Below are 22,949 nucleotides of genomic sequence, written 5' to 3' on the forward strand. Positions count from 1 at the left end.
CTCACATGGAAAGTGGTCATGCTGTTGGCCCTGGCCTGGGCCAGGCGCGTGTCAGAATTGGCGGCTTTATCCTGTAAAAGCCCTTATCTGATTTTCCATTCGGACAGGGCGGAATTGAGGACTCGTCTTCAATTTCTCCCTAAGGTGTTTTCAGCATTTCACTTAAACCAACCTATTGTGGTGCCTGCGGCTACTAGGGACTTGGAGGATTCCAAGTTGCTGGACGTAGTCAGGGCCCTGAAAATATATGTTTCCAGGACGGCTGGAGTCAGAAAATCTGACTCGCTGTTTATCCTGTATGCACCCAACAAGCTGGGTGCTCCTGCTTCTAAGCAGACGATTGCTCGTTGGATTTGCAGTACAATTCAGCTTGCACATTCTGTGGCAGGCCTGCCACAGCCAAAATCTGTTAAAGCCCATTCCACACGGAAAGTGGGCTCATCTTGGGCGGCTGCCCGAGGGGTCTCGGCTTTACAACTTTGCAGAGCAGCTACTTGGTCAGGGGCAAACACGTTTGCTAAATTCTACAAATTTGATACCCTGGCTGAGGAGGACCTGGAGTTCTCTCATTCGGTGCTGCAGAGTCATCCGCACTCTCCCGCCCGTTTGGGAGCTTTGGTATAATCCCCATGGTCCTTTCGGAGTCCCCAGCATCCACTAGGACGTTAGAGAAAATAAGAATTTACTTACCGATAATTCTATTTCTCATAGTCCGTAGTGGATGCTGGGCGCCCATCCCAAGTGCGGATTGTCTGCATTACTTGTACATAGTTATTGTTACAAAAATCGGGTTATTGTTGTTGTGAGCCATCTTTTCAGAGGCTCCTTCTGTTATCATGCTGTTAACTGGGTTCAGATCACAAGTTGTACGGTGTGATTGGTGTGGCTGGTAATGAGTCTTACCCGGGATTCAAAATCCTTCCTTATTGTGTACGCTCGTCCGGGCACAGTATCCTAACTGAGGCTTGGAGGAGGGTCATAGGGGGAGGAGCCAGTGCACACCAGCTAGTCCTAAAGCTTTTACTTTGTGCCCAGTCTCCTGCGGAGCCGCTATTCCCCATGGTCCTTTCGGAGTCCCCAGCATCCACTACGGACTATGAGAAATAGAATTATCGGTAAGTAAATTCTTATTTTTTTTTTTTTAATCATGTACATTTTTTAATTGAATTTGTATATAAGTACATAAACAAAAAAACAAACAAGAACAATTAACGTACAGAACAGTACAATACACTGGTCAATCTGTCATTACGACAGATTATGTGTCCTTATGACGCTTTGCAGCAGTGCGTAAAAAAGAGCAAGTAAACTGTCAGTACCAGAAATGACATAGCTACTGAGCGAGAAAGTGTAGACAAATATTCACGTTGATCTCACTGAAGGCAATTGAAAGAAGAGAAAAGATATCAAAATGCCTTGTAAGATCATCCCAACAATAACACCATCAAGTCAGTATTATACATAAACAAGAGAAGTCACATATACAAATGCAGGAACGTGTATACAAAAAAAATATTACCATAAGGAATAAGAAGGTGTCAGAGGGTTTAAGAGGGCGTCAGCCTCGGCCAAAAAAACAAACAAAAAAAACTATACACTCTGCATGCCAACTGGCTCCACCATTTCTCCATCCGAGTATACCTGAGTCCACCTATCCCATTTGCAATGAAATCTGGACATTAAGTTACGGGATAAGTACATATGTTTTTCATGTTTTATGACTAAAGCCACCAGATCCCTCCACTCCAATAACTGGGGAGAGGCCTCCGCAAACCATGAGCGTGCAACAACAACTTTGGCAAGCGTGGATAAGCATAGGACATACTGATATGTGAGGAGTGAGTGGGTTTTTTCCAGGTCCAAGCCGAAAAGACAGGCCCTGGGGTTAAGTTGAGGAAGAGATGGGTCAGTAGTATATATATTAGACCAAATTTGAGTCCAAAAGCTATAAACTTTCGGACATTCCCATAGCAGATGCCAAAACCCAGTGTCTGCCATCCGGCATTTAGGGCACAAAGCATCAGGCTTCAGGCCAGCTCGTTGGAGGAATTGAGGGGTACGGTAAACCCTATGTAGGATAAAAAAAATGCACATGTTGATATCTGACACAAGGGGTGGTTGACCTGGCAGAGCTTAAACTTTGTAACCATTGCTCTTCCGACAAAGGGCCCACATCATTCTCCCAGCTTAGTTTAAGCGGATCTAAAGATGCAGGTAGGGTTCTATTATTTAATGATGCGTATAGTGATGAGACTTTGCCCGTAGAGGGCAAACGCTGTAACATAAGTTTAATCGGTGAAGGTGAAATGGAAGGGGCGGTTCTAAATTGGGTCTGTATTGCATGCCTCAATTGGAAATATCGTAATAAAGTTGCTCTTGGGAGCCCAAAATCAGCCTGCAGTTGTGTGAACGATTTAAGGTGACCATCTACATACAATTGTCCCAAGGATACCATCCCACTCGTTACCCATATATTATCAGTGGACAGCTTTTGAAGTTCCATAAAGGAACTATTGAACCACAAGGGCGAGTCTACTTCCAAATCCGACCAGTCATAGAGGCTGTGCACCTGCCTCCAGACTAAGAGAGCCTGGTGCAGAACAGGAGGAAGACCCGAAACAGACAGGCCAGAAAGCAAGAAAAGGAGTGGAGTGAAGAGGGGACCCACCCAATCAGTCAAGTATCCTTGTAAGGTCGGACCACCTGTTTCCGTGACCCATTCTGAGATGTGAACTAACTGGGCAGCTAGATAATACAATCTAAGGTTGGGTAAGCCCGCCCCTCTGGCAGATTTAAACTTACAAAGTGTTTTTATAGCTATCCTTGCATGTTTATAACCCCAGATAAAGGAGGAGATTGGACTATCAATACCGGCAAATATTTTTTTAGGTATATAAATGGGGGAGTGTTGCAAAACGTACAGATACTTAGGCTGGATAGACATCTTGAAGAGGTTAATGCGCCCCAACACCGTCAGCGGTAGTGCTTTCCACGTATGGATTTTTTGGTTTAAAAAAAGCTGTGATAGGATCAATGTTCCACCTGACGTATTCTGATGCTGACCCAAACACCCAAATATTTAAATTTCAAAGTCCATTGTAATGAATGCGTCACACACACCGTCTCCGGAATATGCCCTGAAATGGGAAAAATAGATTTGTCCTAGTTTACACGCAAACCAGAGTATTCCCCAAACTCATTAACTGTGTGGAGCATAGACTGGAGAGAGACATCTGAATCTTTCAGGAACAGTAACATGTCGTCGGCGTATAGAGCCACCTTATCTACCGCAGAACCGGCCACAAGTCCATGAATATTATGATTATCCCGTATCATACAAGCTAACGGCTCTATGGCCAATGCAAACAGGGCTGGGGACAGTGGACAGCCCTGACGCGTGCCCCTGGCCAGAGAGAACGAGGCTGAAGTGTACCCGTTAACAGAGACACGGGCCACTGGAGAGGAATACAACAGCTGAACCTATTTGATGAATGTAGGGCCAAAACCAAACCCGCGAAGTACCTGCCACAGGTAGGACCACTCAACCGAATCAAAGGCTTTGGCGGCATTGAGAGACACCACCACCGCCTCCGAACCCAGCGAGTCACACCCCTGCAAATGATAGAATAATTTACGTAGGTTCTGCACAGTAGACCTCCCCGGCGTGAATCCCATTTGGTCCAGGTGTATAACCGAACCAATAACAGAGTTTAGACGAATGGCAAGCATCTTAGCCAGGATTTTAGGATCAGAGGATAGCAATGAAATGTAGCGGTAAGATTCGGGAGCCTTGGGATCCTTCCCAGGCTTGGGCAATACTATAATAGTGGCCTCAGACATGGACAGCGGAAGTTCACCAGCCTCAAACAGAGTGTTAAATAAATCTAATAAATATGGACAGAAAAGGGAGTTAAATTTTTTTATATATCTCCACTGGGAGACCATCCCCACCGGGTGCCTTAGACGAGGGAAGTGACGACACAGCGCGCTCAACCTCCTTCAGGGTGAAAGGAGCTTCGAGTAGTTCAAGCGACTCCCATGACAAACTAGGTAGGTTTACCCACGAAAGGTAGGACTGTATCTGCTCATCTGAGTGGGAGACCCCAGATGAATACAACTTAGAATAAAATTTTTGAAAACCCCCAGCTATATCCTTACCCGAGTAACAGAGACTGATATCCTTATCAGCGATGCATTGAACAGTACGGGAGTGAGACTCATCCCTGGCCAAAAAGGCCAGGTAACTACCCCCCAGCTCCGCCTGAAAATACTGCCCGTGACTGGAAAACAGTAGCCTGCGTTTGGACTTATCAAAGAGATAGGCGGCCCATTCCCTCTGTGCATCCAGCCATGCTGCACGATCCGATTGGGAATGTGACTCTATATATACAGATTCCAAATTATGGCAAGCCTGTTCAAGTCTCGCTTCCTCCCTCCCAACTTAATGCCAGCAATCCTTTTAATAAAGGAGCCTCTGATATATGCTTTAAAAGCGTCATGCTGGACAACAGGGCAGGAATCAGGGGGGTTGTGACTAAGGTAGACATTCCATTTCGAAATAAGGTCAGACCCTACTCCCATTAAATTCAACCAAAATGGATGCAGTTTCCACAAACTAGTGCCCCTATCGTGTGACATGGATAACTTTAATAAAATTGGAGAGTGATCTGATATACCCCTGGATAAATATACTAGGTCAGATATACTAGGCGACAAACTCAGGGAAATAAGGCATAAATCTATCCGAGACAGTGTGTGGTGAGCAGCGGACTGACAAGAATAATGAGCCGTGGTCAGATTTCGCAATCTCCAGACGTCTATCCAGCCAAGTTCAGCAACAAGCCTTGCAAAGGGGGTAGGTGCAGAGGGGGGATAAGTAGATTCTCGGGCTTCCCTCCAACGGTCAATAGACAAGTCCATGACATTGTTGAAGTCACCCATGCTAATAACTGGTGTGTCAGGGGATTGAGCAACAAAGTCAGCTGCCTTACGTAAGACTTCACTATTATAAGGAGGGGGGATGTATATAGCCAAAATATGATACAGTGTGTGATGTATAACAGCCCTTAAAAAAACATAGCGACCATGAGGGTCCACCCTACTATCCTCCAAGTGAAAGTGCAGTGATTTCTTAACCAAAACCGATACTCCTCTGGCACTGGAGGAAAAAGTGGAATGATAAGCCCATCCACCCAAGGTCTCCATAACCTTACTTCCCCATAAGTGAGTTTCAGATAGACACACTACGTCAGCTTAATATTTTTGAAGTTGTTTAAAAAAAAGTGAGCGCTTAATTTTGTTGTTTAAACCATGGACATTCTAACCCAATAGTCGAATCACATCCCTCCCCGTAACTTCAGCGCTAGAACCCATATCGAGAACCACATGATTGCATGGATACAAGGAGAAAAATCAGAAGGCATAAAAAAACAGTGTATGAGAAATGTGAAGCACAGCAGACCAAATCACAATAAACACCTTCTTGCATAGAAAACTGTCAAAGTCGAAAAATATTGTAATGCATATGCCTTGTACTAACCCCATGCACATGCCCGCTGCGCGTGCACTCAGTCTGCCGTGCGTGCACATATCCGCAATTTGCGTAAAGTAGCTTTCCACGGTCATGCGCCTTAGAGCGTGGTATGCGTATTTACGGTAGAGTTTGTGAACGCATAGAGGGTTATTAGAATATTACATATTTAACCCAAATAGTGTACATTTTAGATATAGTTCCCCTACACCACATCAGCGAGTATTAATAGTTTAAACAGTTCCTGGACAGAGGGATTCGCCTTTGCATGATAGGAAGGGTCAGACAAAGGTTGGAAGGTGATGTCTAGTATCCAGCTGTAGGGTATTTTGTGGGTAACATTCCGGTGTTGGTTAGAGAAAGATCGCATGTTCCAGCGTATAGTTATGTACAGAAGTAGAATATGAACATTAACTGTATTTACTATATATTATGTATGCGGCGGGAATCCAGAGGATACCACCCACAAGAGCAGTTGGGGAAAGACATCGCCCATCTATTCAAATCAACCTATGACCTCTTCTGTAATGAAAAGACACATCTCTGTGTCCAATGGACAATGAGATTACAGTGACCATTGTATTGTGTATGCATGTTGTGTATAAAAAGCCCATTGTTGCCTGGCCGGTTAGAAGACTCTGAACGCTTTCTATCTGACTAGCCGAGGACCGGCCGGGTTCACTTGCGAACATTCTCACGTATGTACATTCTCTGTAGCCATTATTCTGTTTAGATTTATCTTGTTAGCCTGTAGTGTATGATTTGTATTGTTTTACCTTTTTGAATAATCCACTGTGGCCTTAGAACCCTGTGGTTGCAACTACAAATCGGTGTTGTGTCTTCACTTTCCTGCAAGGGCTTTAAAGTGTATTTATCTGTATAAGGTGTATAAGTATTGATAAGGTGTACGCACTGCGGGTACTTTATACCGTCAGCGCTACTTAAGGTTTAAGGTATAACATTGATTGCAGTACTTTGCTGCTAAGGGTTTAAAGTGTAATCATATCATTGCATTGTATCATTAACAAGGTTTAAAGGTTATCAATTGTGTGTGCGCACGCTGTGTGTACTCTGTACACTCAGCGCGGCGTGTGTACGCCAAGTGCGTACCACGTGCGGGACTCTGTACGCAAATAGCGTACAAAGTTCGTAGCACGTGTATTCAGTCTAGCGGCCATAGCGGCTCCACGGTAATAGTGTATCTAGAGGTATAGCTTTTCGGTCTAAGATAATATCGACATTATCAATTGGGAGCTCGTCCGGTTCTTCCTCATACCCGCAGCCTAGCAGGTTTACGCAGACTTTATCTATCAGCAAAGGGCGGAAAGGTATCCCCTGTAAGCCTTCTCTTGGTCAGTGGATACACTAGTGCTGATTAGATAAGCGTCTGCCCTGCATGGTTTGAAGGGATGCCGGAGGGATCCGTAAGGTAAGGACGCAAAGCTATTTTTAAAATCTGTAAATTTCAGTTTGGCGCCAAATGCGCACGCAACACACGCATACACCTGTATTTTGTACTTTGCATATCTGCTCGCATTATTGCCGTAAGCATTGATTACTAGATTCATTTTGACCTGTACTGAAAAAAAAAATTGTTGCTATTTAGTTAAAATATAGAGTTAATATTTAAGGGAGTAAGTGTAAGACGCACACACAGCCTGGCCTAGTTGTAAAGGTTGATACAGAGGAAACTGTGTGTTGTGTTAAGTGAGTGATTATAGGTAAATATCGCTTACATTTATAGAAGTGTGGGATTTGTAGTACTGCGGACGTACGGCCTTTGTACACGTGTCTCGGACAAAACACAGGGACTGCGTACGCAACGTAAAGGCATACACACGTGGCGTGTTTACGCAACGTGCATAAAGATACGCCCACTAAGTACAAATCACACAATAGCATTGTTTTAGTTTAGGCGAGACGATAGCCACGCGATAATAGGACAAATTGATCAGTTTTCCAATATTTAGTTTAAAAAAACTTTTTTACTGTATTACCTCTGGAACTAAGGCTGTTTTATCTGAATGAAAGTTAATTTTCTGTACAGAAAAACCAAAGTGTATATGAGTGAACGAGCGTGAGTGTGCAAACAATAAAGGTTTTGTGGACCCAGGGAATTCGGGATCCCGTAGGAGACCACACCAGGTGAGTGGACACTTGGTGGCGTGAGAGTGGCTTGCTCACGTTAACATTGATTAAGGTACAAAGGAGCAAGTAGTAGATAACAGCGGACCAAGAGGTCAGCTAAGTCAAAAAACCGCTGACAAAGTCAAGCGAAGCTCTGAATACCGCGGCCTAAAAGGTCAGCGAGGTTTTTGTATAGAGAGCGCAGCCCAGGGGGTTGGCGTAGTACCCATATAGGCCCGTTCAGACACGCTCCGGCTGAGGTTTCGCAGCCTGAAAAACGATTCCATTGGTCGTACAGCGGATAAGTAACAGTTACCTATACGCTGTGCGATTGTACCGCGCGTTAGTGGGTGCAATATTTAGCTCGACGTGAAACCCTTTTACGACATTTGCATAAAATCGCGGGATCATAGGCGCTAGGTGTAGCACACGCAACGTGATTTGTGTAACAGTTTTTTATTTTAAGGGAGTTTCGCTGGTCACTCAGGAAATCTCGTACGACCAATATTTACTGGTTAGGGTAAGTCACTCCCACACATTTCCAGTAAATAGAGGTTACACAGGGGCCCTAGGTTGGGTACGACCGGCGCTGACGACAGTGTTTAGGTGTATTGACCAACGTGGGCGTGAGTGGGTGAGAGCACTCGTTGAACTTTCACCGTTGCCTTATCACTGAGTATTTTGTTTTTTTGTAGGAATTAGCTGAGAAGGCAATACCTGCAAAAGATGGGGGCCAGTTGCTCAAATAAGGGACGATCAACCAGGGTTTAGGTTGATATTCCGCGGCCCAAGGGGTCGGCGAGGTACATAATGTGTGAGAAATATGGATCACATGCAGAGTTTTATGCAATGAATGGGAACGTATGACTGCGGAAGATAGGGAACCATTCCCTAAGGTAGGCAGTTTTAATCCAGAGGTGTTGCAGAATTTAAGGATTAGGATATGTCTGTTACAATCCCGAAAAGAAAGGATCAGACACTCAAACTGTTTACATTTATGGCAACAAGAGAGTGATATCCAAAGGGAACTAGCACACGCAGCCGGTTCCAACCCTAGCAGGAAACTGATTGCAACTGCACCACCACCACTGTATATTACAGGGGAGAAAGTGGCTACAGACAATGGCATACTAATATATGATAAGAGTGAACTTGATAAATGTATTAATGCTAACCCGTGCAAGTTGTATCCCATCTTAAACTTCCCTCAGGACTGCGACCAAGAAGATGAGCCCAGCACGATATCGGCACTCTCTCTAGCAGCCACCATACAAGACACACAAGTGGGCACGGCCCAACCAGTAAGAACAGTAGCAAAGGCCCCTAGCAGAGGGACAGGTGAGGTCGTGTCCACAGGTAAGTACGGTACAGTACATTATGCAGAGACAATTGCACCTCACATTGTAGAAGCAACCCAGAATGATGTAATTGAACGAAATCCTGTCAGGGTGATCGCAGTCCCCAATGGGAAGACTGACGCTCAGGGAATCACTCCCGTCAGGTACATTGCTATGCATTGTCCTTGGTCCCGGACAGAATTGAGGACAATTATGTCTGATCCCAGAAAGGATCTAGCCGCATGTCAGAGGTTTATTAGAGAATTAGGTAACGCCACCGAACCCACAAACAAAGATTGGCGGACAGTGCTACGGGCATGTTTGCCCTCCAATATTGACCCTGTGAAATTCATTGCTGATTGTAAATTAGACGCAGAAGTACCTCTCACTGATGAGTACACTCAGGAGAATGTACGACAGATCAATCTGCAGTTAGGAGTATATTTCCCTACGGTTGTCAAGTGGAATAAAATCTTTTCCATAAGACAAAAAGAAGGCGAAACTGCTTCTGAATATTTCCATCGAGCACTGCAGGAAATGGCTAGATACACTGGGGTCGAGGACATTAAGGAAAATGTACATCATAGAGAGGTAGCTGTGTCCGTATTAATGGACGGCTTGAAAGAAACGTTGAGAACAAGGGTACAAACCACTCAACCCAACTGGAGAGGTATTTCGGTGGCTGCATTAAGAGAGTCCGCTATCGAGCATGATCGGAACATCATTAAGCACAGGGAGTCACAGGGGGATAAGCTGATGACCGTAAGTGTTAGGTTCCTGGTGCTCAGAACAAGGGAGATGTTGCGTAGTGAGTCCTGAGCACCAGAACGTGACGCTGAAATAAGGTGTGTGGAAATAGCCCCTAGCACGCTACCTCCGTTGTTTTACCCGTGTGGTCAGTTCACGCCTGAGTGACTATGGTTTCTTGGGCCCACGGCAGCCGCGTTTGAAGGGCGGATTATGTCTGCCCAACTCCGATGCCCCCAGGTCTTAGCGTGAGACAAGGCGTGAACCGAGACAAGATAATAACAAGGGGACCTCTGACTAAAACAACAGAAAGCTAGGGGCTACTAACTACCCTAAAACTAAATATATGTGCGGCACGCCGCCAAAGGAAAAGAACAACCAAGGAAATGCTGTCCACTCGCGACACAATACTGTTGTGTACCGGCGGTGACAGCATAAGCAGAACCCTCTGCAAAACACCAGTAACAAAATATAACCAAAGAATACTGCGGCCTAGGCCGACGGATGCGGCAAAGCCGCTACTCACGGAACCGGTACAAACACTGGCAAACGGACAGGAACCCCCAATGTAGCCGACACAGACTCTCAGAACCGGAGGACAGGCAGAATCCCAAACGACAGACCGGTGGACACCAAGAAGCCAGAAACTCGACTAGGCACAGACAAAGCCACAGGACTTCTGGACAGGAACACTTCACGGCAGGACACAGGAACCGACACAGGAATCGACACAGGAACCAACACTGGAAGCAGCTAGACAGACACTGCTAGACAGGAGCTCAGGAACTGGCAGGGACTAGCTCAGAACGCAAGAACTCTGGAAGTCAAGAAACCTGGAAATATCACCAGCGTCTGTGAATTGCACTGAGCCAGCATATAACAGAGAGTCTTAATTAATTATGTTGTGCAGCTGCCCTGCTGCACAACTGAGAGGTGCAATCAACAGACAAGTGAGGCTGAACACATGGGAACAAGCTGCAATTACACAGACTCACCACTGGCAGCAAACAAGAATATTCTTAAACCAGAGCAACGGGAAAACCTGGCCTGCAAGACAACTATAAACATAAAATATGAATGAACCACTACCTGTGGTTCATAACAGTACCCTTTCCTTAAGGGTGAACTCCGAACACCCCATGACACCCACGGGGAACATGAACAGAAGTATAACATAAAATATATAACCAAAAATGCAAAACAGGAATGAGCCACAGCCGTGGCTCATAACATTACCCCCGCCCTTGAGGAGGGGTCAAAGGACCCCAAAATTCAGACTTTCCAAAACAAGGGATACAAAAAAAAACCTGACACACTGGTCTAACAGAAACAAGCTGTGACAACAGCTTGTAACGGTGCTACCCCCCTTGACGGTGGCCACTGGACACAAGACAAGGAAAGAAGAAAAAAATATATATATTTTTTTTAACAAGGCAAGAGTCAATAATCATTTCTTTTTCTTCTTCTTCTTCTTTTTACAAAGTTCTTGAGGTCTGACCAAGGTAATTCCCCAAACATTGTCTGAACTGATGGTACCTCCCAGCAAGGCTGGGTTCAAATCAGAGATTGGTTTCTTAACCTTGGGAGCTGAACTTTCAGGCAAAGTACTACTATTAGAAGAAGAGAGAAAAGCACATCCTGCAGTCAAAACAATGGGCTGAGACTCTTGTGCCGAATTTACAGGATACGGTGAACTCTCAGCAGATAAGACGGGTGACCTAGAGGAACCTGAACCAATTTCTTTGGAACCATATCTCTTAATAACTGCATCACTGAATGCCGGGGGATCCTGAAGAATGGGATCTTCAGCTTTCATTAGGCTGGTTGCCCACTCAAAAGGCTCTCCTCTAAAGGAATATATCAGATAGAGCACAAGGTTCTCTGAAGTGATGCCCAGAAATGGTCTAAACAACAAAATGGTGTAATAGTGTTTGTAAAGCGCCAGAAATTGGACTAAGTCCCCATCAAAGATTATAGATGTTGAGATATCAACAGAGTCAGGATCTGCTTCCTTCCCATCTGACTGACTAGAGTGCTTTGCAAGGACCTGGTCACTATTGACCTTACTCGAGGCTAAGACTTTCTGAACCCCACCTGGGGCAGTGACCCTCGGAACCCCACCTGGGGCAGTGGCCCCCGGAACCTCACCTGGGGCAGTGGCCCTCGGAACCCCACCTGGGGTAGTGACTTTCTGAACCCCACCCGGGGCAGTGACTTTCTGAACCCCACCCGGGGCAGTGACTTTCTGAACCCCACCCGGGGCAGTGGCCTCTGGGAACCCCGCTGGGGCAGTGGCCTCCGGGAACCCCGCTGGGGCAGTGGCCTCCGGGAACCCCGCTGGGGCAGTGGCCTCCGGGAACCCCGCTGGGGCAGTGGCCTCCGGGAACCCCGCTGGGGCCAGAACCTCGGATTCTTTTACTGGGACCGGGCCATCGGCCTCCCTCACTGGGACCGGGCCGTCGGCCTCCCTCACTGGGACCGAGCCGTCGGCCTCCCTCACTGGGACCGAGCCGTCGGCCTCCCTCTCTGAGTCGATAATTATCGAAACTTCTCCCGGGACTATGACTTCCGGGACTTTTGCTGAAGCTATAACCTTCAGAACCTCCACTAACGCTATGCCTCTTGAGTCCTTTCCTGGGGAAGTGACTTCTAGACCCTTCTTTGGGGCTTTGTTTCTCGAGACCCCACTTGGGGATATTACTTCAAAGATCCCTTCTGGGGTTTTGCTTCTCGAGTTCCCTTCTAGAACTATGGTTTTAGACACCTTCTCTGGAGTTGCGCTTTTCAAGTCTCTACCTGGGGTAACAGCTTCTGAGACCCCTTCTGGTATTGACACATGAGCTATAATATTCGATGTCCCTCTATAACCTAGAGCATCGGGTACCGCTCCAGGACTCTGGGCATTGGGTACCGCTCCAGGACTCTGGGCATCGGGTACCGCTCCAGGACTCTGGGCATCGGGTACCGCTCCAGGACTCTGGCATCGGGTACCGCTCCAGGACTCTGGGCATCGGGTACCGCTCCAGGACTCTGGGCACCGGGCACCGCTCCAGGACCCTGGGCACCGGGCACAACTCCAGGACCCTGGGCATCGGGCACCACTCCAGGACCCTGGGCATCGGGCACCACTCCAGGACCCTGGGCATCGGGCACCACTCCAGGACCCTGGGCATCGGGCACCACTCCAGGACCCCGGGCATCGGGCACCGCTCCAGGGGCTTGCAACTCTGCTTCAACAGAGTCAGGATCTGCTTCCTTCCCATCTGACTGACTAGAGTGCTTTGCAAGGACCTGGTCACTATTGACCTTACTCGAGGCTAAGACTTTCTGAACCCCACCTGGGGCAGTGACCCTCGGAACCCCACCTGGGGCAGTGGCCCCCGGAACCTCACCTGGGGCAGTGGCCCTCGGAACCCCACCTGGGGTAGTGACTTTCTGAACCCCACCCGGGGCAGTGACTTTCTGAACCCCACCCGGGGCAGTGGCCTCCGGGAACCCCGCTGGGGCAGTGGCCTCCGGGAACCTCGCTGGGGCAGTGGCCTCCGGGAACCCTGCTGGGGCAGTGGCCTCCGGGAACCCCGCTGGGGCAGTGGCCTCCGGGAACCCCGCTGGGGCAGTGGCCTCCGGGAACCCCGCTGGGGCCAGAACCTCGGATTCTTTTACTGGGACCGGGCTATCGGCCTCCCTCACTGGGACCGGGCCGTCGGCCTCCCTCACTGGGACCGAGCCGTCGGCCTCCCTCACTGGGACCGAGCCGTCGGCCTCCCTCTCTGAGTCGATAATTATCGAAACGTCTCCCGGGACTATGACTTCCGGGACTTTTGCTGAAGCTATAACCTTCAGAACCTCCACTAACGCTATGCCTCTTGAGTCCTTTCCTGGGGAAGTGACTTCTAGACCCTTCTTTGGGGCTTTGTTTCTCGAGACCCCACTTGGGGATATTACTTCAAAGATCCCTTCTGGGGTTTTGCTTCTCGAGTTCCCTTCTAGAACTATGGTTTTAGACACCTTCTCTGGAGTTGCGCTTTTCAAGTCTCTACCTGGGGTAACAGCTTCTGAGACCCCTTCTGGTATTGACACCTGAGCTATAATATTCGATGTCCCTCTATAACCTAGAGCATCGGGTACCGCTCCAGGACTCTGGGCATCGGGTACCGCTCCAGGACTCTGGGCATCGGGTACCGCTCCAGGACTCTGGGCATCGGGTACCGCTCCAGGACTCTGGGCATCGGGTACCGCTCCAGGACTCTGGGCATCGGGTACCGCTCCAGGACTCTGGGCATCGGGTACCGCTCCAGGACCCTGGGCACCGGGCACCGCTCCAGGACCCTGGGCACCGCTCCAGGACCCTGGGCACCGGGCACCACTCCAGGACCCTGGGCATCGGGCACCACTCCAGGACCCTGGGCATCGGGCACCACTCCAGGACCCTGGGCATCGGGCACCACTCCAGGACACTGGGCATCGGGCACTACTCCAGGACCCCGGGCATCGGGCACCGCTCCAGGGGCTTGCAACTCTGCTGCAACAGGAAAATCAAGAGAGGAGAGAAACATTCTCCTTTGGTTCCTGAATCTATAATGGGGCTCCCTAGCCCAAGGACCCCAATTATAGGACAGAGTGCTTTTTAGTGTGGGTTGTGTGACAAGTACCTCTGCCACAGTAGAGACAGGAGTAGGTCTTGTATCCTGACTAAACTTGGCCAGAGGGCAGGACTTGTCGCCACACTTTGGCTTGCGCAACTCACAGGTCTGCAGATAGTGGCCTAAACCCCCACAATATAGGCATAAATCTAAGTTTCTGCGACGCAGACGCTCCTCTTCTGAGAGCCTGGGCCGCAGAAAACTTTTAAACCTTTTCTCTTTAATTAAACCTGAGGATTCACTTGTCACCATACTGTTAGCAAGAGTCTCTTTATAGGATGAACTCTCAACAACTTCTGGCAAAATAAGCAAAATTTTGGTCAGAAGGTTTTGCAGTTGCTTTAAGGATTGCTGCAAAACTTCCAGCCGCTCAGGTTTCAAAGCACTGAAAGCAGAGTTCAGGGCTGAGAGAGATGCTTGCAGGGCTTGCATAATAGGCATAGGAGGATTTCAAACTAGACAAGACAAGACACGATTCTAGACACGATTCTAAGACAAGATTCTAGACAAGATTCTTAGACAATATTCTTAGACAAGATTCTAGACATGATTCCAGACATGATTCTAAGACAAGATTCTAGACAAGATTTCTTAGACAAGATTCTAGACAAGACAAGACTGGACTGGATTTTTAAACTAGACAAGACAAGACTGGGCTGGATTTTAAAACACCGGACTGGATTCTGCACACTGAATTCTAGACATGACTGGATTTTTAAACACCGGACTGGATTCTAGACAAGACTCTGAATTCTAGACAGGACTGGATTCTAGACAAGACACTGGACTGGGCCAAAAAAGAAAAAGCTTTATTTCTTTTTTGTTGTATGGCTGGTGATAATGTTAGGTTCCTGGTGCTCAGAACAAGGGAGATGTTGCGTAGTGAGTCCTGAGCAGCAGAACGTGACGCTGAAATAAGGTGTGGTGTGGAAATAGCCCCTAGCACCCTACCTCCGTTGTTTTACCCGTGTGGTCAGTTCACGCCTGAGTGACTATGGTTTCTTGGGCCCACGGCAGCCGCGTTTGAAGGGCGGATTATGTCTGCCCAACTCCGATGCCCCCAGGTCTTAGCGTGAGACAAGGCGTGAACCGAGACAGGATAATAACAAGGGGACCTCTGACTAAAACAACAGAAAGCTAGGGGCTACTAACTACCCTAAAACTAAATATATGTGCGGCACGCCGCCAAAGGAAAAGAACAACCAAGGAAATGCTGTCCACTCGCCGACACAATACTGTTGTGTACCGGCGGTGACAGCATAAGCAGAACCCTCTGCAAAACACCAGTAACAAAATATAACCAAAGAATACTGCGGCCTAGGCCGACGGACGCGGCAAAGCCGCTACTCACGGAACCGGTACAAACACTGGCAAACGGACAGGAACCCCCAATGTAGCCGACACAGACTCTCAGAACCGGAGGACAGGCAGAATCCCAAACGACAGACCGGTGGACACCAAGAAGCCAGAAACTCAACTAGGCAAAGACAAAGCCACAGGACTTCTGGACAGGAACACTTCACGGCAGGACACAGGAACCGACACAGGAATCGACACAGGAACCAACACTGGAAGCAGCTAGACAGACACTGCTAGACAGGAGCTCAGGAACTGGCAGGGACTAGCTCAGAACGCAAGAACTCTGGAAGTCAAGAAACCTGGAAATATCACCAGCGTCTGTGAATTGCACTGAGCCAGCATATAACAGAGAGTCTTAATTAATTATGTCGTGCAGCTGCCCTGCTGCACAACTGAGAGGTGCAATCAACAGACAAGTGAGGCTGAACACATGGGAACAAGCTGCAATTACACAGACTCACCACTGGCAGCAAACAAGAATATTCTTAAACCAGAGCATCGGGAAAACCTGGCCTGCAAGACAACTATAAACATAAAATAGGAATGAACCACTACCTGTGGTTCATAACAGTACCCTTTCCTTAAGGGTGAACTCCGAACACCCCATGACACCCACGGGGAACATGAACAGAAGTATAACATAAAATACATAACCAAAAATGCAAAACAGGAATGAGTCACAGCCGTGGCTCATAACAGTAAGTATCAAAGCCCTGACAACGAAGCCACATCAGCCAAAACCCCAGACCCCTGATGGTAAGTCGTATGTAGTAAAATGTTATAACTGCCAGAGGGAAGGACATTACGCACGGAACTGTAATTTTAAAGACACCCATAAGGTATACCGACCCCCTAGACCAGAACATGACCCACAGTATAACACACGTAATTGGGATCAGGGACCGCATAGGAGGAGTTATGAGCCACATGCAGGGGAAACCAGGAGGTACCCACCTAGGAGGGACTGGCAGAACTCTGGAAATTCTCAGCTACCCCCCTCACACATTGTAGCTGCCAGCGCGCTGCGGGAGGGTCACAACATACAATAGGGGTTAGGCCACACATGTAGTTTGCAGCCAGTGAAGTTAATTGCTAGCCTTGGAAATGAACCCGAGGTTACAATTGATGTAGCTGGTAGATCACTACCTTTCCTTGTAGATACAGGGGCGGTCAGGTCAGTGTTAAATTCAACGGTAGGTATGAAAACCTCGGGTAAAACAATTTCAGCAATGGAGGTAACAGGAGTAGTGCAACACTACCCTTTAAGTAAACCAGCGGAGATTACGATAGAGCCTTTGCAAACCAAGCATTCCTTTTTGCTGGCTGTATCGGCTCCGACTAATCTACTTGGGAGAGATTTATTGTGTGAGATGAGGTGTGTCATATATTGTACTCCTGAGGGTGTCTTCTTAGATATACCCGAGAATCACGTTCAGGAAGTGCAGGATATGTTAGACACCCCACAAAGGTTAATGTCACACTCTGCTGTTATAGACAGGTGTCCATCCAAGGTAGAGGAAATGATCTCCCAGATACCGGAATCCCTCTGGACCAAAGATGGACAAGACACTGGATTGATGGCAAATGTAGCTCCTGCAGTAGTGCAAGTAAAAGATGGTAGGATAGCTCCAAAAATCCCACAGTATCCTCTGAAGCCAGAGGTGGAATTAGGAGTGTACCCAGTCATAGAGCGCTTGCTACAACAGGGCATCCTAGTTAGGACGTCCAGCACTGCCAATAGTCCCATCTTCCCTGTGAAAAAGAGTGGGGGGAGGGGTTACAGGCTAGTGCAGGCTCTAAGGGGGATAAACAAGATAGTTGAGAGCCAATTCCCCGTAGTGCCAAATCCAGCTGTCATCCTCATGCAAATTCCCCCTACTGCGAAATTTTTCACTGTCATTGACCTCTGTTCTGCTTTCTTTTCGGTCCCTCTGCACCCTGACAGCCAATACTTGTTTGCATTTACATACAAGGGAGTACAGTACACCTGGACTCGCCTACCCCAAGGTTTCATTGACAGCCCAAGTATTTTCTCCCAGGCTTTGCATGACTGTTTACAATCCTTTCAACGTGAGAGCGGATCAGTATTAATACAGTATGTAGATGACTTACTGCTGTGTTCTGATTCACTCGAATCGTCCTTGATAGACACGAAACAGCTTCTGTTTCACCTTTCTAATACGGGACACAAGGTTTCAAAGGATAAGTTACAGTTGTGCCAGACCAAGGTAAAATATTTGGGACATTGCTTGACACAAGGACTTAGACACCTCACCGCTGATAGGATACAGGCGATTTGCGACATGACTCTGCCACAAACCCAGCAGCAGATCCGCACTTTCCTTGGAATGTGTGGGTACTGCCGAAACTGGATCCCAGGGTTCTCCATACTAGCTTTACCTTTGCAGGAAATGGTCTCCTCGAACAAACCAGATCGGATCTCTCACACAGATGAGTCCGAACTGGCATTTGAGAGACTTAAACAATGCCTATCACAGGCACCTGCACTAGGCATGCCAGATTATGGGAAACCTTTTTAATTATACGGTACGGAAAGTGCTGGGTGCGCAGCAGGTGTCCTGACCCAGAGACATGGTGATGCCAGCAGGCCGGTAGCTTACTACAGTGCACAGTTGGACACCGTAGCACGGTCTCTCCCCACATGCTTACGAAATGTTGCAGCGATAGCCTTGCTAGTGAGTAAAAGTGAAGATGTAGTGTTGGGACACAACCTGACCATCCATACACCTCATGCAGTGTCAGCCTTACTGAATTCTGCCCAAACCAGACATGTCTCATCAGCACGGTTTACAAGGTGTGAATTAGCACTAATGGCCCCTGTAAACATCACCATAAAGAGATGCAGCGCACTAAATCCTGCAACTTATCTCCCAGGTGTGCCTGGACAGGCACAAAGGGTGGAGGATCAGAATGATGGTGAAGGAGGATTTAGTATAGACACTGACACACATGATTGTATGGAATATCTGAACCAAACTTTCACTGCAAGACCCGACATTAGTGACAACCCACTGGAAGGCGTAGATTTTACTTTTTACACTGACGGTAGTTGCCACAGACAGACGGACTCGGGAGACTTGTGTACTGGATACGCAGTCGTAGATGACAAAGGTATCATAGAAGCTGAACCCCTGGGCCCACCGCACTCAGCACAAGTTGCTGAGCTGGTCGCCCTAACCAGAGCGTGTGAATTGGCTAAGGGTAAGTCAGCCAATATATATACAGATTCTAGGTATGCCTTTGGAGTAGTACGTGATTTTGGGGCCCTATGGCGCCTCAGAAATTTCATGACGGCAGCTGGCACACCTGTAGCGCATGCATCCCATATAAAAAGGCTTCTAACAGCAATACAGGAACCTGACAGACTTACACTTACAGCCAAGACCCAGTGTCACTTGGTAACAGCTGGGCAGACGAAGCTGCTAAATCAGCAGCCAGCACCCCCATACAGACAGATATCACACAACTGATGGTATTCAATACCGTCAACACACAAAAATTAAGTGAAATGCAAAATTTGTGTTCTCCACAGGAAAAGGCAGTCTGGAGGTCAAAAGGATATGGCCAGGAGTCCTCAGGACTCTGGACAGATGGACAGGGTAAGCCAGTAGCCCCCAGAGCATATCTTCCAAGCTTAGCTGAGGCGGCACACGGTCTGACTCATCTGGGCAAAGAGGGTATGTGTAAGCTGGTGAGAGCCTACTGGTGTGCGCCAGGATTCTCTTCTCATGCGGGTAAGAGAGCAATGACATGTCTTATCTGCTTGAAGAAGAATATTGGATAGTCAATACCAACAGAACCATCCCATATCCCGCCAACAGACGGCCCTTTTCAGGTGATACAAATTGATTTTTTTTTAAATCAAGTAGTTTTTATTGAGTTTTATGTCACAAACAAACAAAACAAAACAAAACATCAACATTGAGATTCAACTATAACCTCAACAGTTGCCATCAATAAACCGATTTTTTCAATCACATTTTGGTGTGCGTGTTATTTCTTATCATATATAGTTACATATATATATCCATGACGAGGAGTATCCATAGTTTTACAATGTCGCTCATGTGCTTGATATTTGTTCGCCCTGCCCTGTGCCACCCCAGCGGCCCCACATCTCCGTAAATCGAGAGGTGGAACCCCGTATTTTATACATATGTCTCTCATGGCGAATTACCTCGTTCACCAACGCTCTCCAGTGCTCCACCCTAGGTATGTCAGCAGAGAACCAGACCCTAGCAATAACCACCTTAGCTAGCGTTGTGAGACACAGGACATATTTGTACAGCAAAACAGAGTGCGTCTCCTCCAAATCTAGCCCAAATAAACATATGCCAGGATCTAATGTAGGAAGGGACGGTGCTGTCATGACTACATCACACCAAACTCTATGCCAGAAAAGGGAAATCTCAGGGCAGTCCCACAATAAGTGCCAAAATCCGGCATCAGCTGCCTGACACCTGGGGCAGTTAGAATCTTCCCTAAGACCAGCCCTCTGCATACTAACCGGAGTGCGATAGGACCTGTGTAGAATGTAGAAAAAAACCTGCTTATACCTTATACATGGTGTAGTGTATTTAAGTGAACTCATAATCTGAAGCCACTGCTCTTGGGACAATTGCCCTAAATCAGTCTCCCATTTAGTACGGAGATTGTTTAATAGATCGGGATAGCTATTGTTATTTAAAGCAGCATATATGGTAGACACCTTCCCCCTCCGGCTCATTGAAGTAAGCAGCGTTTTAACAGGTGAGTCAGCAATCGATGGTGGGCCGTGAGGGAATTGGGTCTGTACAGCATGTCTAAGCCGAAAGTATCGGAACATAACTGTGTTAGGCACATCAAATTCGATCTTTAGTTGCTGAAATGACTTCAGCACTCCACCGTGGTATAGCTGACCCAGTGCCACTACTCCCCTAGCAATCCATATGTTATCTAGCGACATCTCATATAGCTCAGGGTATGCACTATTGAACCACAATGGAGTACATGTATCATGTCCCTCCCAGTCATACAAAGTGTGCGCATAACGCCAGATAAGCAAGGCTTGACGCAACAAGGGAGGCATGCCAGACGTTGAGAGACCAGAAAGGAGAAGTTGAAGAGGAGAGAGAGAGAAAGCAGGAGAGCACTCAGTCCGCTCAGCCAGATACCCCCTCATCGTATCCCCCAGAGAGTCCCCTGTCCATTCACTCAGATGGGCCAACTGAGTGGCCACATAGTACAGTCTGAGGTCTGGGAGGCTTGCTCCGCCAGACATCTGAGATCTGCACATCGTTCTTATAGAGACCCGCGCCTGCCTGCCACTCCATATAAATGAGGATAAAACTCCCTCAATAACAGTAAAGATCTTCTTGGGAAGGTAGACCGGGGAATTCTGTAGAGCATAGAGAAACTTTGGCTGCATCACCATTTTAAATAAATTGACCCTACCCAGGACAGACAGCGGTAATTTTTTCCAGCTATGTGCTTTTTCCTTAAATGTCGCTAGTATGGGGTCAATATTTTGGGCCATATAGCTACGCGCCATAGGAGTAATCCAGATGCCTAGATATTTGAATCGCAGTGTCCATTGCAAAGGATACGCCCCCTGTGTGTTTTCGGGAAGAAGGCCAGAGATAGGAAATATGTGGGACTTGTCCCAGTTAATTAGCAGACCGGAAAAGATACCAAAATTCTCCACTACATGTAATGCTGTTCGTAGGGAGTCATCAGAGTCCTGCAGGAAGAGTAGCATGTCATCCGCGTATAACGCCACCACATCCACATGACCCCCAATCTCAACTCCCCCGACCCCGCCATTACCTCGCAGCAGGGCGGCCAACGGCTCCACGGCCATCGCAAACAGTGCAGGAGACAGGGGGCAGCCCTGTCGAGTGCCCCTCTCCAGTGCAAAAAGCTCAGACGTGGAACCATTGGCCGTCACACGAGCCACAGGCAAGGAATACAATAATTGGATAAAGCCAATAAAACGAGGACCAAAGGCAAATTTCTCCAGCACCCCCCATAGGTACCTCCACTCTACGGAGTCGAACGCTTTGGCCGCATCAAGGGACACCACCACCGCGTCCGATCCCCCCACATCATTTCTCTGGAGATGACAGAACAATCTGCGTAAATTTTGGGCCGTGGACTTACCCGGCATAAAGCCCGTCTGGTCTGGATGAATTATCGTTGTAATTACCAAATTCAATCGAGATGCCAAGATTTTTGCCAATATTTTTACATCAGTGTTGAGGAGGGAAATGGGTCGATAGGACTCGGGGAGCAGGGGGTCTTTCCCTGGTTTCAGCAGGACAATTATATTGGCCTCGGCCATAGAACGCGGGAGGGCCCCACCCTTTAAGAGTAGTTCAAACAGTTGTAGGAGATAGGGGGCAAAAAAAGTAATGTATTTTTTATAGACCTCGCCCGGGAGTCCATCCGATCCCGGTGCCTTAGACGCCGGGAGAGACAGGATCGCGGCCTCCACCTCCTCCACCGTGATAGGCGCATCCAGAGCCCCAGAGTCCTCCCGGGACAAGCATGGCAAGGTCAACTGAGCCAAAAAATCCCCCAGCTGATCATCAGAGTAACCGGCTCGGGAGGCATAGAGCGAGGAATAGTAACTACGGAAAGTCTCCGCCACCTTTGATCCAGAGTAACACATTTGGCCAGCAGAATTTTTCACACACTGAATTACTGTTCTAGGGGAATCAGATCGGGCCAAAAAGGCCAAATAGCTGCCATTCATCTCAGCCCGAAAATACTGCTCATGTCCCGCAAAAAGGAGTCTACGTCTGGATTTCTCAAATAAACAATCCGACCACTCACTCTGCGCGTTCTTCCATAACAATTCATCAGACCGCAAATGGGTATTAAGATATTGAGATTCCAACTGCTGGCACAAGTATTCCAACCGCATCTCCTCCCTTTTACTGAACGCTTTAACTTCAGAGATCCGTTTTATAAAGGAGCCCCGCAGGAATGCCTTAAAGGCATCATGCTTCATTGTCAGAACACTGTATAGTGAATTATCTTCCTGGAACCCTTCCCAGGCGGCCATCAGATCCTCACCTTTCCCCAGCAGAGTCAACCAAAAGGGATTAAGCTTCCACATTTTTGCTCCCCGTTCCCAACCCATATTAACTGTGACCAAAACAGGAGAATGATCCGATATGCCCCTAGGGAGATAATCCACCGCCA

This window comes from Pseudophryne corroboree, chromosome 7 (assembly GCF_028390025.1).
Source record: "Pseudophryne corroboree isolate aPseCor3 chromosome 7, aPseCor3.hap2, whole genome shotgun sequence".
NCBI lineage: Eukaryota > Metazoa > Chordata > Amphibia > Anura > Myobatrachidae > Pseudophryne > Pseudophryne corroboree.